Source organism: Cyprinodon tularosa, unplaced genomic scaffold (assembly GCF_016077235.1).
Source record: "Cyprinodon tularosa strain WSP-4 unplaced genomic scaffold, ASM1607723v1 ctg250, whole genome shotgun sequence".
NCBI classification, from domain to species: domain Eukaryota; kingdom Metazoa; phylum Chordata; class Actinopteri; order Cyprinodontiformes; family Cyprinodontidae; genus Cyprinodon; species Cyprinodon tularosa.
Genome location: NW_024038929.1, coordinates 137,816 through 153,740, shown reverse-complemented (window position 1 = coordinate 153,740; position 15,925 = coordinate 137,816). Strand labels below are relative to the sequence as shown.

Here is a 15,925-nt window from a genome sequence, read left to right as displayed (position 1 = left end):
TTCAAAAGAAAAACTATGAGCAAGAAATATTTACGATGAGCCACTCTGATTGCTTTCCAGCGAGTTATTTTCACGAGTTTTAGCAGGCGTTAAATCGATAGGGATTGAGGGATGTTCGCCATTTACAGATTACACTTTACTAAAAAGGCCTTATGTCAGTTTAAAATGGCATTAATGAGCATATTCAAACTGTTACCCCTGCTGGAAATTATGACTTATAATTATGAAAAATCAATAAAATATTAAATAATTTTTTTCCCCCAAGTTTTAGTTTCTAAAAAAGGAAAGGCAGAGAAACATGTTACATGTTAGCCAAGTCTGCATAATGACAGAAAAACCTGCAATGTGTTAAATGTCATTAATACCACCATGTTGATAAAACTAGCACTTCCCTTTTTCCTTATTTTGTAATTCTACATCAGGGCTCTTCAACGTTTTCCTTACCATAACCCAAGGACCCCCAAACTGATCGCGAAATGGAGACCTCTAATTATGGGACCCCCTAATTATATATATTGTATGAAATTGTATAAGTTATATCAAACTGGTCCTATAGTCACTCTATTACAGATGGAGTAATGTAACAAAAGTAATCCCTCCCTGGGATTATTAAAGTATTTCTAATTCTGATTCCTGGTTGATGGGACAGGTGTTGTGAATGAAACAGTGCCCAGCTTGAAAGAGCTCCTGTGTGTCGCTGAATGTGAGCATTGATCACTCTTTTTCTGTTTACTATAGTGTATGAATTCATGTAAATGCTTATGTAAAGACATTTACATTGAGAGCTCCACAACCATTGAATGATTTTAAAAGAGGCTTGAAGACTTTTTTATTTAAGCAAGCCTATTCTGCCTCCACATGATTTTTATGTTGTTTATTTTTATCTTTGATTTTATTGACCACATGATTTTTATGTTGTTTATTTTTATCTTTGATTTTATTGACCACATGATTTTTATGTTGTTTATTTTTATCTTTGATTTTATTGACCACATGATTTTTATGGTTGATTTTTATCTTTGATTTTATTTGCACTGTGTAGCACTTTGAGATTTTTCTTAATGAAAAGTGCGGTACAAAATTGGATTTATTATTATTATTTAAAAAATTGCAGAGGGGAATATAAAAAAAAGTCTAATCAACCAAAACTTTTGCGACCCTCATGCAGTATAACCTGACTCCACCAGATGGATTTGCTCCGCATATCCATCTGGAAACCTTCTGTTGAAGTAATTTTGGGAAGGGGCGAAAATACTGGTTAGCTGATTGGCCTATGTTGGTGATAGACGGGCCAAATAAACCAATCAGATCAACGAAGCATATGATGTACTAACAGAGCGACGACGAAAACACAACCACAAGCCAGGCTGCTCTTGCCGAAACCAGTGGGGAGAAGAGCAAAAACATCTGTTCCTCTGAGAAAAGCCTCCAGAGCAGTGTTTTGCTCTTCTTTCAGTGAAGAAATACTCTGTAATTCCGATAAAACTTGCTTGATAGCCACGCTAATGCTAGTTTCATCGGCTGAAGCCGCCATGTTCTTTAGACTGAACTGTGGCGCTTCTCGTTGCGTCACACCTCAACCCGCCTCAAAGCCAACGCTGATTGGACGTTCGTTTGGTGAACGACTCCAAATTTTCTTCAACGGAGAGTCTCCAGACTGATTAGCGAGTGAAATCTTGAAAGCTCGTGAGATCAGGATGGTCTCATGAGGCTACATGCAGTACCTCCGTGGACCCCCTAGGGGTCGCGGGACCCCCTGTTGAAGATGTCTGTTCTATATGGTATACCAAAAGAGTTAAAAAAAACAATCCACTGGACTTTGTTTTAAGTTTGAAGACGTTTCCAGGAAGCTTTTTAAATAAAAAACGTCAGAAATAGCGTTGAGTTTGAGGCTTTATAGAGTGGACGAAAACAAAGCCTTGTTTTGTTTAGAAAACATACAAATTGAAACGGACGAATGTGTCCACCCCTTTGGAATGGGGGTCGTTTGGGTTCTTTTCTTAGCCAGTAATGCCCCATACCTGTCTATGCCTTTGAAAGGGGGGTCGTTAAAGGGAATTGTTGGCCCGGCTGAATAGGTGATGTCTTCTGTTCTCCTGTAAAGGGGTTGGGGCTGCGATGATAGCACACAGAATAGCAGGTTTTCATATTAGACGTATTCTGAACAAAGCTTCACTGACCTTAGGGAGAAGTTATTGCATATTTTAGTTACTGATTAATCTAAAACACTTAGATTTAAACACATCTACAAATAAAATTAAAAAGAAAAACATTTGGAGAAAAATAATCATTCATTTTAATTATATTATAAATAGCAAAAACTTGTAAATAAAGAAGATTTGTGACCATAAATGGAACATTTGGTAATGGCCTGTCTGTGTACCGTTACGTTAGCTAACCATTCAATCACCAAATTAGTTGACGAGTAATACCATAACCAATTAATTCTATGAATGGTTTTAGCCCTAATGGTGTCAAAATGACCACTTTATTTTTACAGCCTAAAAAGGATCTATAAAAAAGGTCTATATAATGTATAAAATAAAAACAGCCTTATATATTCCTGAATTCTGCCCAACAAGTTTATTTTCTACCTTTTTTTGCATCAGTACACTATAACATGCTGCGACTAATGTGGAAGTAATGATATATAATACAGCAGAGGAAGAAAGTAGAGTGCTTTAAAAGCAAAAGAACACACATTCGCCAGACAGATTAGGAACAAAGTGGTATGCTCACATGTGGATTACAGCATATATGTGTGTGTGCGTGTTGTAGGTCAGCTGCATGTGTGGACAGACGTGGAGTCTTCTGTGACAGCAGGCTGGTAACAGCTGGATCAGTGGCAGAGGTGGCGGGGGTTGTTCTGGTTCTGCACCGGTAGGCACAGTTTCAGCTTAACCAGGGTTTTACACTGATCCCTGCTTTACATGTGGCTGTGAGGGAGGCTATGAGCAAAAGACCCCTGTTCTAACCTCCACATCACCAGACATGACAAGTTTACCGTCAGGTCAGCCCAACAACTACTGTTAATATCAGCAGGTCATGTCAGAGCCTTAAAGCGTAACAATATACTAAAAACAAACCCCAGAAACATCTGGTGGAATATCCTGTATTATATTTAAATACACACACACACACACACACACACACACACACACACACACACACACACACACACACACACACACACACAGACATATACATATATATATATATATATATATATATATATATATATATATATATATATATATATATGTATATATATATATATATATATATATACATATACATATAATATACATATAATATACATATAATATACATATTACATATTGTAATATGTATATTACGGGTTTTTTCTCTGGCCAGAAGTTCGATGGCAAATCCTCCCTCTTCAAGTTGGCGATCCAACGACCAACCCGTCCGTGGAGGATCAGGAATCAGAAAGGTGAAATAACTAGGAATGCACGATATTGGGATTTTGGCCGATATCCGATATGCCGATATTTTAAAACTCATGTAGCCGATAACCGATACCGATACCGATGTTAAAGCTGGACAAAAATAAGTAGTCATTGAAAATAGCAGTTTTATTATCCATTTCTGACATTTTGAAAAATAATATACTCAAATATATTTTCATATGCTGATATCAAATAGATTTTTAAAAACGCGGTATCGATCTATTTTACTTTCAAAATCTCGTGAAATTTCATCGTTCTGTTACAAACTCTCGTGATATTTTGCAAATTCTTGTGAGATTTTGTTAGTAAAGTAGATCGATACCGCGTCAATATATCGACATATAAAAATATGGCAACATTTGGTGAATTTTCGGGGGATTTCGTAGCATAACGATGACATATAGCAATATTTCATTAGTAAAAGAGATTGATATGGTGTTTTTAAATGGCAATATATCAGCATATGAAGATATTGGGATATTTTAATGGATAAATATTTTTTCCCTCGTCTTTAGAAGTTTTTAAGTCTGTAAAAAAGAAGTTTTTGAGGAAGAAGAAGAAGTAGTATTTTTTTTTTTTTTTTAGACTTTAGAAACTTAGAAGCTGATCAAATATCAGGTTAAATATCGGTGGAGTGGCCGATGTCCGATATTCACTTTTAAGGCCGATACCGATAGGGGGCCGATTATATCGTGCATCCCTAGAAATAACTCTTTTTTTTTTTCACTTTTACCCGATGTATTCCAGCATCCAGCTGCCATGCACGTGGGCATTGTCAGTTTCACTATAGCTCTGGCGAATTTCAATGGTGAAGTCCTCTGGAAATCTTCAATAATTGTTGTTGATTGCAGATGTTGACTGCTGGAAGATGGCAGGAGGGAGGGGCTACTATATTTGGGCAAAAATGGCCGCTCCCAGACTCAGTGATCTCAACAAAAATTATTGTTTTTTACTGATTAACGCTAAATTCATTAAACCACCACAAACATATTAGCTTTAGGTATAGATAATGAATATTCCTTGCTGACCCGACTTTTCCTTTAAAGCAATTATTACTAAAATAAGTGTTTGAACTTGGCATAATACCGTAAAGTCCGAACTATAAGCCGCTACTTTTTTCCTGCTGTTTGAACACTGCGGCCTATAATACAGTGCGGCTAATACATAGTTTTTTTGATGGTGCAAAAAACAGAGCAATAAAATTGATGAGTATTTACAGTTCTCAATGCGTGGAGCCGTGTGAAAACATCCAGCATCACCGCAGAGGTTCAGAAGGCTGGGCTGCTGCGGGATGAAGAGGACCGCGAGTGCTCAAGCGAGAGCGACAAGGAGGAGACTGAAGTCAGTGACGGCATCCTGAAGCTGTTTTAGAGGAAGAAGAAAGTGATTAATGACTTTTCCTGGTCGGCTGCAATGTTCTGTGCGTTGTTCAATTAAAAGTACCGGCATATGCAGCATTATTTTGCGTGTTAGCGACACATATATTTAAATGTGTTACAGGTAGTTTGAAAAACAAAAAAAAGCATTCTTAATATGCACCGTATTTGTTTGTTATATTATACGGATTAAATCAAACGTTAAAAAAATGCTCAAGTGTAATATCTTTATTTGTAAATATCTCATACAACGTGGGAAACCTGCGGCTTAAAATCCGGTGCGGCTTATAAAAGCACAAAATTGATTTTCTTTCTAAAATTAGAGCTTGCGGCTTGTAATCAGGTGCGCTTTATAGTCCGGAAATTACGGTAATTGTCCTAAGTTTGTACAGGATTCTGTTGTTGGCATTCCTGGCCGTCTTTCTGAGGCTTTTATTTTTTCTTAATCAAAATTTTTCCTTACCAACTGAAATTAAGAAGTTATGTGGATATAATTCTTAGCTTTATTGTCCACCCTTTGAATAATTATCTATTTCATATTTGGGCTTCCAGGGTGTAAAGTGTTCTGATTAGTGCTGTTAGTATACAGAGAATATGAAAATGCATCCTAGCATCTCTTTATAACTAAAACAAAAGCAGATAGATAGTGCAGTGGCCATTCCTCAGACTGTTCAGCTCTATTTAGGATGACCTAGATGGGATTTTTTTTTGTGTGTGCGTTTGATTTCAGACTATTTGCAGCTTGTCTGACAGATGCAGTCCCTGCAGCCTAAACTGTTTATGTTTTAATAAAGCTTACTGGTGTTTAGATCAAGTTCTTTTACTTAAAGACAACAAACCAACTGACTGCCAGCTTTTAAGCATATCCAGAATTTAAGAAAACACACAGAGGGGGACAACGATTAATGGATTTCTTTAAACCTCACTACGCATCACTTGTTCAGGTTAAATAATTCAAGCAATTAATCAGATTTGTGCATGAGATTTTCTAAAAGGCACAAATTTAGGATAAAACAGGAATAACTAAATACAATTATCACAGCCAGATGATTTAAAATCCTGAGGTATATAAGAAGCACTAATAGTTTAACAGATCAGATGAGAAAAGAGAGGCGACATCAGTCTCTCTGGCAGCTGATCTGTGGAGAACGCTGTTCAGAACAACGCCAGCAGAGTGGCACAGATTTAGTCCTGTCCGTCCACTCTGCTCCCTCTCAGACGTGTGCTAAATTAAGCGTTGGACTCAGTAGTTGTCTCCTAGGAGTCTTAGCTTTGTGCAGATGTCTCAGTTTTAATTTGACGATAACCAGTAAAGAACGGCAACATCAGAGAGGAGTGTGCTGCATTTAGAAAAAAAACAACCCCGCAGACATCTTGGAAACAAAGAAACTACTTAAAAAAAACAATCAGGAGATATTTTAAAAAACATTTATAACTCTGACATTTTTCTGTTGTTCAAATCAAAGCGTTTCCTTGGTTTTGTATTTCCGTTCTTGGCTCCAAACAGTCGGCTCAGCTTGAACTTTCTCTCACCCGCTCTTTCAGGTGAATTCTTATCAGCTTTACTTCATCTCAGGTAACATCTGTCTGAATCTGATGGGAAGATCAGACAGTATTTGGAGAGGTGAGCTAAGCTGCGCTCAGCTGAAGTGGAAGGAGTGCAGCTGAATTCTTTGCTTTAGAGCTGGTTTGGGATTGTTGATTATGTTTAGCACCAGGCAGCGTAGAGCTGTGCCAGAGACAGACTCATGAAGGAAAACAGAACAGTTGTTTTCTTAATCCCAAGGCAGCTAAAAATACATAGGTTTTTATGAACCGCCATGCTGCAGCTCAGTAGTTAGGATCTGACTCAGACGGTGCGATAAGAGCAGTTAAAGAAGTCAGACATTTAAACCAGAGACAAACATGACCAATTCAGGCTGGACTTGGGTCAGGAAAAAATTCCCAAGATAATGTGAGGATTAGTCATTTTATAATTATCTGGTTTAAGTCTGATTGGGCTTTCCTAAACTGATTGCACTGCAAAAAATCTAAAAAGTAATTTTTTCTTAAAATAAGTGCATTTGTTGTTGAATTGAGGAGGTAAAAGAGACATTTTGAAAATGGAACAAGATAATTTACACTTAAAATAAGAAAACACAATTGCATTGTCTTATTTCTAGTCCATATTATCTAATTATCTTATTTTAAGAGTAAAAGTACTCATTCCATTGGCAAACTATCTCATTTACCTGCTCAAATTAAGGGTGAATACACTTAATTTAAGAATTTTTTACTTATTTCTAGATCGTTTTTGCAGTATTGAAAGGATTTATGACCAGCAGCCCTTGGTTGAACCACTGAACATGGAGGTGTTTGGTTTTAGGAGTTTTGCTACGTTCAGACCACACGCTGCTGAAGCAGCAGAAGCAGCTGGTTTTCATGCAAAGTCAAGGCTGCAGCACTGCTGATGCAGAGCGCTATGATCACTCCTCTGAAACAGTTTATTGACGCCTAAATTAACTTAAAATGTCAAAACCTGCCAGCAAAATATGTTTAATTTTATTCTGGTGCCTGCAGTTTGGATTAGTCCAGGGGTCACCAACCTTTTTATGAACAGGGGCTACTTCATGGGTACTGAGCAGAGACTGACACAGGAGTGGATTTTCACTCCTGTCCCGTCCCACTCCCACAGAAAAAAATGGTGTCCCGTCCCGATCCCGGGCCAGAGTAGAAATCTAAATCCTGTCCCGTCCCACTCCTGGTGAAATTACTCCCACTCCCATTCAGAATGACTCCCGCTCCTGCACCACTCCCATTCTTGTTGTCTTCAATAAGATTTCTGCCAATACTCTGGCTACGTCTCAATTTGCAGGCTGCGTATTGAATCTGAATTTGTTGTTTTTGAGCGCGGGTGAAAAACTCAGAGCGGAAGCACTGTTGGTTTTTGGGTCGTGTAGTTTTTTTGACTCGCATTATAGTGTAGGCTTCAAGGGAAAAAAACTACAAAATGGCGGCGCCAGTACTGGATTTTTTTTCTTTCTATTTTATTTTATATTTTGGCATTGATCCTAGTTTTTTTTTGTTATTATCGGTTTGCTCCCGCTCCCGTCTGCTCCCGTTAATGTTTAATCCTGTACCGTCCCAATCACGTGATCGTTACTAATACTGACTCCCATCCCACACTGGAAAAACAGTCTAGAAAAAAGTAAAAATATCTTCAATTAAGTTTATTTACCCAAAATATGAGTAGGTAAATGAGGTAGTTTGCCAACAGAATGAGTATTTTTACTCTTAAAATAAGATAATTAGATAATATGCACTAGAAATACGACAATGCAATTTGTTTTCTTATTTTAAATGTAAATTGTCTTGTTCCATTTGAAAAATGTCTCTTTTATCTCCTCAATCCAAGAACAAATGCACTTATTTTAAGAAAGAATGACTTATCTAGGTTCTGATTTTTTCCAGTGCACGGGAATCGCACGGGGAATCCCGTGACCCATGGGATTCCCGAAAAAATGTCAGTCTCTAGTACTGAGTCACAGGATGGGCTACTAATATTGACCTATGAACTGGAGGAGTCAGCGTTCACCTAAACTTCATAGATAATAAACATATTTCTATTGTTTCTTTACATTTCTAATTTGCCTCTAGATATTGTCATTTTGAAATCCCTGTAAATGCTTATATGTTTTAAATAACTGATATGATGAAACGCTCTATAAATGATAAAACATAACAGCAGCAGCAAAAAATAACATTCAAACTTAGTCCACTGGTAAGTTGTTCTGTTTTCATAAGATGCTGAGGGAATCCCATGTGGTCCTTGAGGGCCCCTTGGTGCCCGCGGGCATCACGTTGGTGACCCCTGCTATAGTCAATACGCATGTGCAAGACATCAGATTTGCGTTTATCTCATTAGTTTTGTGTGAAAAATAGACTTTAAACTACCTCAATGGGTGTGTATCCCTTTAGTCATGTACCAAAAAAACAATTTAAGGTCAGATCGCCATACGCTTCAAAAAACACCAAAAAAGTAAGCAATTAAATTGTTTTTTTGTACATGACTAAAGAGATACACGCCTGTTGAGGTAATTTAAAGTTTATAATTTGTACAAAACTAAAGGGATAAACTAAAGTGATAAATAGGTATTGATTATGGGTATGCTGGTCTGACCGGGTATGCAGAACACTGGTGTACAGGGGTTTTGTACGGAAGAGGATTAGGGCCACTGAAAAAAAAAAAAAGTTAACTGATTTTTAAATTTTATTTCAGTTTAACATGGGAAAAAAGTCAGAATTCTGACTTTAAAGGTGAGTAAAAGTAAAAATAATCACTCCAATAAAGTATAGATAGCTAAAATTTCTACTTAAGTAAGGTAACAAAGTATTTGTTCTTTGGTACTTATCCACCCATTATTTGGGAAATCAAACTGCTAAGAAAGGATGATGTTTTAAACCTAATAATAAATGTCAAAAATACACTTTAATGTTTCCATTTGTTATTCTGCCAGGCAAAGCAGATGGGCATTCATCATGATCAGAAAATGGATCAGTAATTTCTATGCATAACATTGTTTTGAATCGAAAATTGTTTTGAATTGAATTGTGGCTTTAAAAATCGAAATGGTGAAAGATTTCCTCCCCTAGTTATTTATTTTTTCAAGGGTTCTGTTATCGTTATGGTTCCTTTAACCCAGTGGTAGAAGTTCCAGCATCCAATAAACTAGTATGTTAGACTTACCAATGAAAAGCAACTTTCATATAAAAAAAAGGCTCTAAAAAGTTAATAATACGACACACAGAGATCCTTTAAACAACTATTTCTTAAGTATATGTTATTAAGATTTCATGAAATAGTAGATTATAAAATTCTCTAGGCTTTACATAAAGCCAGTAAGAAAAATGTTGGTGAATCACTCAGTGGCACTAAGTGGAAACAATCATCTGATCAAAACAAGGGAGATAAATGTAGATTTCAGTAAAAACTAGTGATGCGTTGAAGCCATTTTTGGCCCCGATGCAGAAACCTGGCTGCGCACAATCGATAACGATGTGTTTGAAACTGATGTGTGTGTGTGTATGAAGAACTGCAGACTACTTGGATGTAAAAGTCCTCATGTTAAGACTGGAGTCACTTGATGAGATGACTGGAGTCTGGTGAGCTACTGATTGGTTGCAAAGAAAACCTGCTGTTATGGTTCTTCCCATTTGTTGTGACTGAGTTTTCAGTTTTCTGTTATCAGTTGTTTTGTTTGATTTATTTTCCATCATATTCAAGCATTCTTTAGTTACTCTCTGTTGCCCCCTTGTGCTTGTTTTCTTTCCCCTTGGATTCCCTCTTGCCAGTTCCACTCACACCTAACCTGACTCCGCCAGATGGATTTGCTCCGCATATCCATCTGGAAACCTTCCGTTGAAGTAATTTTGGGAAGGGGCGAAAATACTGGTTAGCTGATTGGCCTATGTTGGTGATAGACGGGCCAAATGAACCAATCAGATCAACGAAGCATATGACGTACAACCAATAAATACCTAAGAACTCAAATACAATAAAAAATAACCCGAATTACTAAAAATGGAAATAAAACCAAATGAAAGCTCAAAGATAAAACTTAAACAACCAAAACCGTGACAAATTCCTAATTTGATATTTTCAAGCAGTAGCCTAATTACAGAAGCAAATGAGATTGACTATAACTATCAATTTACTGATAGTTCCAAAAATGTGGTACTCTATGCACCATTATAATAACCTGACTCCGCCAGATGGATTTGCTCCGCATATGCAACTGAAAACCTTACGTTGAAGTAATTTTGGGAAAATACTGGTTAGCTGATTGGCCTATGTTGGTGATAGACGGGCCAAATAAACCAATCAGATCAACGAAGCATATGACGTACTAACATAGCGACGACGAAGAGGAGCCAATTGATAGATCAAACTCTTGCCGAAACCAGTCGGGAGAAGAGCAAAAACATCTTTTCCTCTGAGAAAAGCCTCCAGAGCAGTGTTTTGCTCTTCTTTCAGTTAAGAAATACTCTGTAATTCCGATAAAACTTGCTCGATAGCCACGCTAACGCTAGTTTCATCGGCTGAAGCCGCCATGTTCTTTAGACTGAACTGTCGCGCTTCTCGTTGCGTCACACCTCAACCCGCCTCAAAGCCAACGCTGATTGGACGTTCGTTTGGTGAACGGCTCCAAATTTTCTTTAATGGAGAGTCTCCAGACTGATCTGCGAGTGAAATCTTGAAAGCTCGCGAGATCAGGATGGTTTCACGAGGCTAACCCACACCTGCTCCATATTCAGCTCATTAGTCCATCCTTTGTTCTGTTCTCCCTAAATACTCCACCTACGCAGTCACTCAGTGCTATTTCCTTGTCATTGCTGTACTTGTCTACTCAGCTCGTCTCTCCGTGGCTCCTCAGGCTCTTTTGATGTCTCCATGGTTTTTGGTTTGTTTAACATTTATGTTGGATTTCTGGATTTGTACCTCTGTTTCCTGTGTTCTTCAATTCAATCTGTCAGAACTCAAGCAACCTCACCACCCATTCGTGACACCTGCAGCCTCATGGCTATATCTGGAACCAGTTTGAAATCCCTGATCTAGAGTGTTTCCCCTCATCCTGACGGTTATCTTCAGAGAACAACTAAATGCAGGACAATGAGGCCTTTACACTCCCTCCATCTGTTCTGTGAAGCGCTGCAACTCGTCTCTTATAAGCGCCTGTCTCACCAGATGATGATCCTGGAACCTAATGTCCGTTCACTTCTGACAGGTAAAGTATGTGATGTGGTAATTGCAGAGGGTTTGGGCTGCAGGCTGAATGAGGACTTTACAGCGGAAACACCCTGATGTGCGCTTCGCCTGTTCACATTAAATCCCAGCAACCCTAAGAAGATCTCCTGAACTCGACCAAATACATTTTTCATTCTGGGAGAATGATGCTGGAAAAAAAAAAAAGAAATCAAAAAGGGGCGCCAAGCCACTGATGCATTCAACCCTGTAGGAGCTGTCCGACTTATTTATGACATTTGACACAGGATCCGTGTTTCTCCACAAATGTCACTTTTCTTTTGGTTCTCCACTGTGTTTCCTGGCTATCAAATACCTTCAGTGTGCAGAACTCCTTTAATTACCTATAATGGATCACTGCTTCCTCTCAGATCCCCTTCACCTCTCCCTAAAGCCACGTTACACCTTGACGATTTAGACCAGCATATGCCTGACGTATGGAAAATCTGCCAAAAACTCTGGCATACATTGGATAAGTTATGGGTAAGTTTTGTGTACGTTATGAGCACGCTGAAGCATGCTGGCACACGTCAACTTACGGCGAGTATGTCAACAAATTTTGAGCATGTTCAAAATTTCGTTCGTAATCGTTGACATACATTAAATGTAGGTTACTCATAAGTTATGGCATCCAAAAACTATGAGTAACGTCTCCTCCAGACTTCATCCCCATCATAGGGTGAGAAAGAAGGTGAGTGTGATTGTTCCTCCCTGCGTTCACGCCAACGACCAACAAACTTCCCAGCAGACATGACAGAATCTGCTATGACTGCAAACCTTCTTTCTTTCTTTTTCTTTTCCTTTTTATTTATTCTTTTTTTGGAGGCAAGCTGTAAACAGCAACCAGGTTAATACCGAGATCAAAGACATATTTTTATGCAGACTGGGCGCCTCTGTGGGCATCGCTGCTTCTGAGGGGAGCAGCTTTAGCTGATGCTCCGTACGCTGCCGGGCGTTATGCATAAGTTAGGACGTTGGACGTTAATTTTGGATTCTCTATGTATGCGCCCAAAATTAATAAAATACAGAGAAAGTTCAGCGTATGCCAGTGTTTTAGGAGATTCTGGGATGGCGGGCGTATGCTGGATAAATAGGCAAGGTCTGACAGGGCCTAACGGACCCTCATCCGTTCTCCAAGTAAGCACTCAGTGTCATTCCTTAGTTCAGATCAGAAGTCCAATTCTCACCTGTATCCCGTCTGTCTCCAGAGTCTTAGTCCATCTGTTGTCCTTTATTGGTTCCTCCATCATCGCTCAAACAATTTACTGTCAGTATTATTTCAACTTGAAACCAAAAACCATGAGGGTATTGGTTAGAGGTAATGCATTAGATCAGCTGGCCAATGTTTGGGGCCCATATTGGTGTTTTTCTCTGGCATTTCAGAGAAAATAGCAAATTTCTTCAATTGATTAGTGATTCAGCAGCCATGCCTTCAGTTTATGTGAAGCACATGCATTGCTGCTTCCTTTTTTTTTGCTTTTGTTTGATAATTCTTTCTTTATTAGTTCATATTCAACTTTGGCGGTGGGCTTTTCTCTAGACTGAGGAGCGAAGATGCATTTTTATTTGTCTGCTGGACGTTAACAACTAAAACACTGCTTTGGTCAATGAGAGCATCAAGAGCGAGTATTTGATTTGGGCTTAAAGTAACAAGAATTTGACCCGTATAACGCCATTTGAAAATAATCAAATTAGGTGAAACTCAATCTGAAATACAGAAATAAATTTGAAAAAAAAATATATATATAGAATCTATTAAAAAAATAATATCTTTCATAAAATACTGAATTAAACCAATTCATTTTAAAATAATTGTTTCAAAAGTTTCTCAAAGTTCAGGTGTGCTTTGGTAACAGAATGGTTATTATGCACACATGAGCCGTCTAGATACGGTTGAGGCGGCGAGGAAGTGGGGGCAAGTTTGTGCGACAATGGAGGGACATGTGGGCCAAAAAGAGCGGGGAGGGGGCATATCTGCGACAACCTGGTTTCTGGGCATAAACCGGCCTTTAAGCCTTGGGCCGACCAGGGTTCTAATCCGACCTGTGGTCCTTTGCTGCATGTCTCTCCCCCCCCTCTCATACTCCCTTTCCGGTCAGCCTACTGTTGAAAAAACAAGCCACTAGTGCCATAAAAACTAAAAAAAAAAAGTTTCTCAAAGTTTCATTTCTGGATTGCTTTTTTAGTTCCATTTACAATATGTGTTTTTATTTGACAGACAATAACTGGTCAAAATTGTCTCCAAAGTTTTGTTTTTTAAATAGACATTTGTTCTGTTTGTACGGTGGCCCTGAAGTGCAAGTTGCAACTACAAATCTAAAAGCGCAACTACATTAAGGAAATCGCAACTACATAAAGCAAAGCGCAACTACATTAAGAATATCGCAACTACATAAAGCAAAGCGCAACTACATTAAGAAAATCGCAACTACATAAAGCAAAGCGCAACTACATTAAGAATATCGCAACTACATAAAGCAAAGCGCAACTACATTAAGAAAATCGCAACTACATAAAGCAAAGCGCAACTACATTAAGAATATCGCAACTACATAAAGCAAAGCGCAACTACATTAAGAAAATCGCAACTACATAAAGCAAAGCGCAACTACATTAAGAATATCGCAACTACATAAAGCAAAGCGCAACTACATTAAGAAAATCGCAACTACATAAAGCAAAGCACAAATACATTAAGAAAAACAAAACTGCATAAAGCAAAGCGCAACTACATTAAGAAAATTGCAACTACATAAAGCAAAGCGCAACTACATTAAGAAAATTGCAACTACATAAAGCAAAGCGCAACTACATTAAGAAAATTGCAACTACATAAAGCAAAGCGCAACTACATTAAGAAAATTGCAACTACATAAAGCAAAGCGCAACTACATTAAGAAAATTGCAACTACATAAAGCAAAGCGCAACTACATTAAGAAAATTGCAACTACATAAAGCAAAGCGCAACTACATTAAGAAGATCGCAACTACATAAAGCAAAGCGCAAATACATTAAGAAAAACAAAACTGCATAAATCAAAGCGCAACTAAATTAAGAAAAACAAAACTACATAAAGCAAAGCGCAACTATATTAAGGAAATCGCAACTACATAAAGCAAAGCGCAACTACATTAAGAAAAACACAACTACATAAAGCAAAGCGCAACTACATTAAGGAAATCGCAACTACATAAAGCAAAGCGCAACTACATTAAGAAAAACAAAACTACATAAAGCAAAGCGCAACTATATTAAGGAAATCGCAACTACATAAAGCAAAGCGCAACTACATTAAGAAAAACAAAACTACATAAAGCAAAGCGCAACTACATTAAGAAAAACACAACTACATTAAGCAAAGCGCAACTACATTAAGGAAATCGCAACTACATAAAGCAAAGCGCAACTACATTAAGAAAAACAAAACTACATAAGGCAAAGCGCAACTACATTAAGGAAAAAACACAACTACATAAACCAAAGCGCAACTACATTAAGAAAAACAAAACTACATAAATCAAAGCGCAACTACATTAAGAAAAACAAAACTACATAAAGCAAAGCGCAACTATATTAAGGAAATCGCAACTACATAAAGCAAAGCGCAACTACATTAAGAAAAACAAAACTACATAAAGCAAAGCGCAACTACATTAAGAAAAACACAACTACATAAAGCAAAGCGCAACTACATTAAGGAAATCGCAACTACATAAAGCAAAGCGCAACTACATTAAGAAAAACAAAACTACATAAAGCAAAGCGCAACTACATTAAGAAAAACACAACTACATAAAGCAAAGCACAACTATATTAAGGAAATCGCAACTACATAAAGCAAAGCGCAACTACATTAAGAAAAACAAAACTACATAAGGCAAAGCGCAACTACATTAAGAAAAACAAAACTACATAAAGCAGTAGTAGCTCTTAATGTAGTTGCGCTGTACTTTATGTAGTTGCGATTTCCTTAATGTAGTTGCGCTTTGCTTTATGTAGTTGCGATTTCCTTAATATAGTTGCGCTTTGCTTTATGTAGTTGCGATTTCCTTAATATAGTTGCGCTTTGCTTTATGTAGTTGCGATTTCCTTAATATAGTTGCGCTTTTAGATTTGTAGTTGCAGTTTGCACTTCAGGGCCACCGTATGTTTGAGTCAATTTATTCCTGCAAATGCAAAATTAAAGCAGCAAATATCTGTTAGACTGTTGTGAATATAATCGGTGGCATCGGCCTTAAAAGAACCCTGTATTGGCCGATCTCTGTTAGCAACCATGCTGAGCTTAACTCCACAACC

At 37.7% G+C, this 15,925-nt stretch overlaps 1 protein-coding gene across 1 annotated transcript in view; it reads left to right on the top strand.

Moving 5' to 3' along the window:
- Positions 1–15,925, top strand: part of grin2ca (glutamate receptor, ionotropic, N-methyl D-aspartate 2Ca) — a 125,060-nt gene that overhangs the window by 10,347 nt on the left and 98,788 nt on the right. The gene's annotated exons all lie outside the window — the stretch shown is intronic.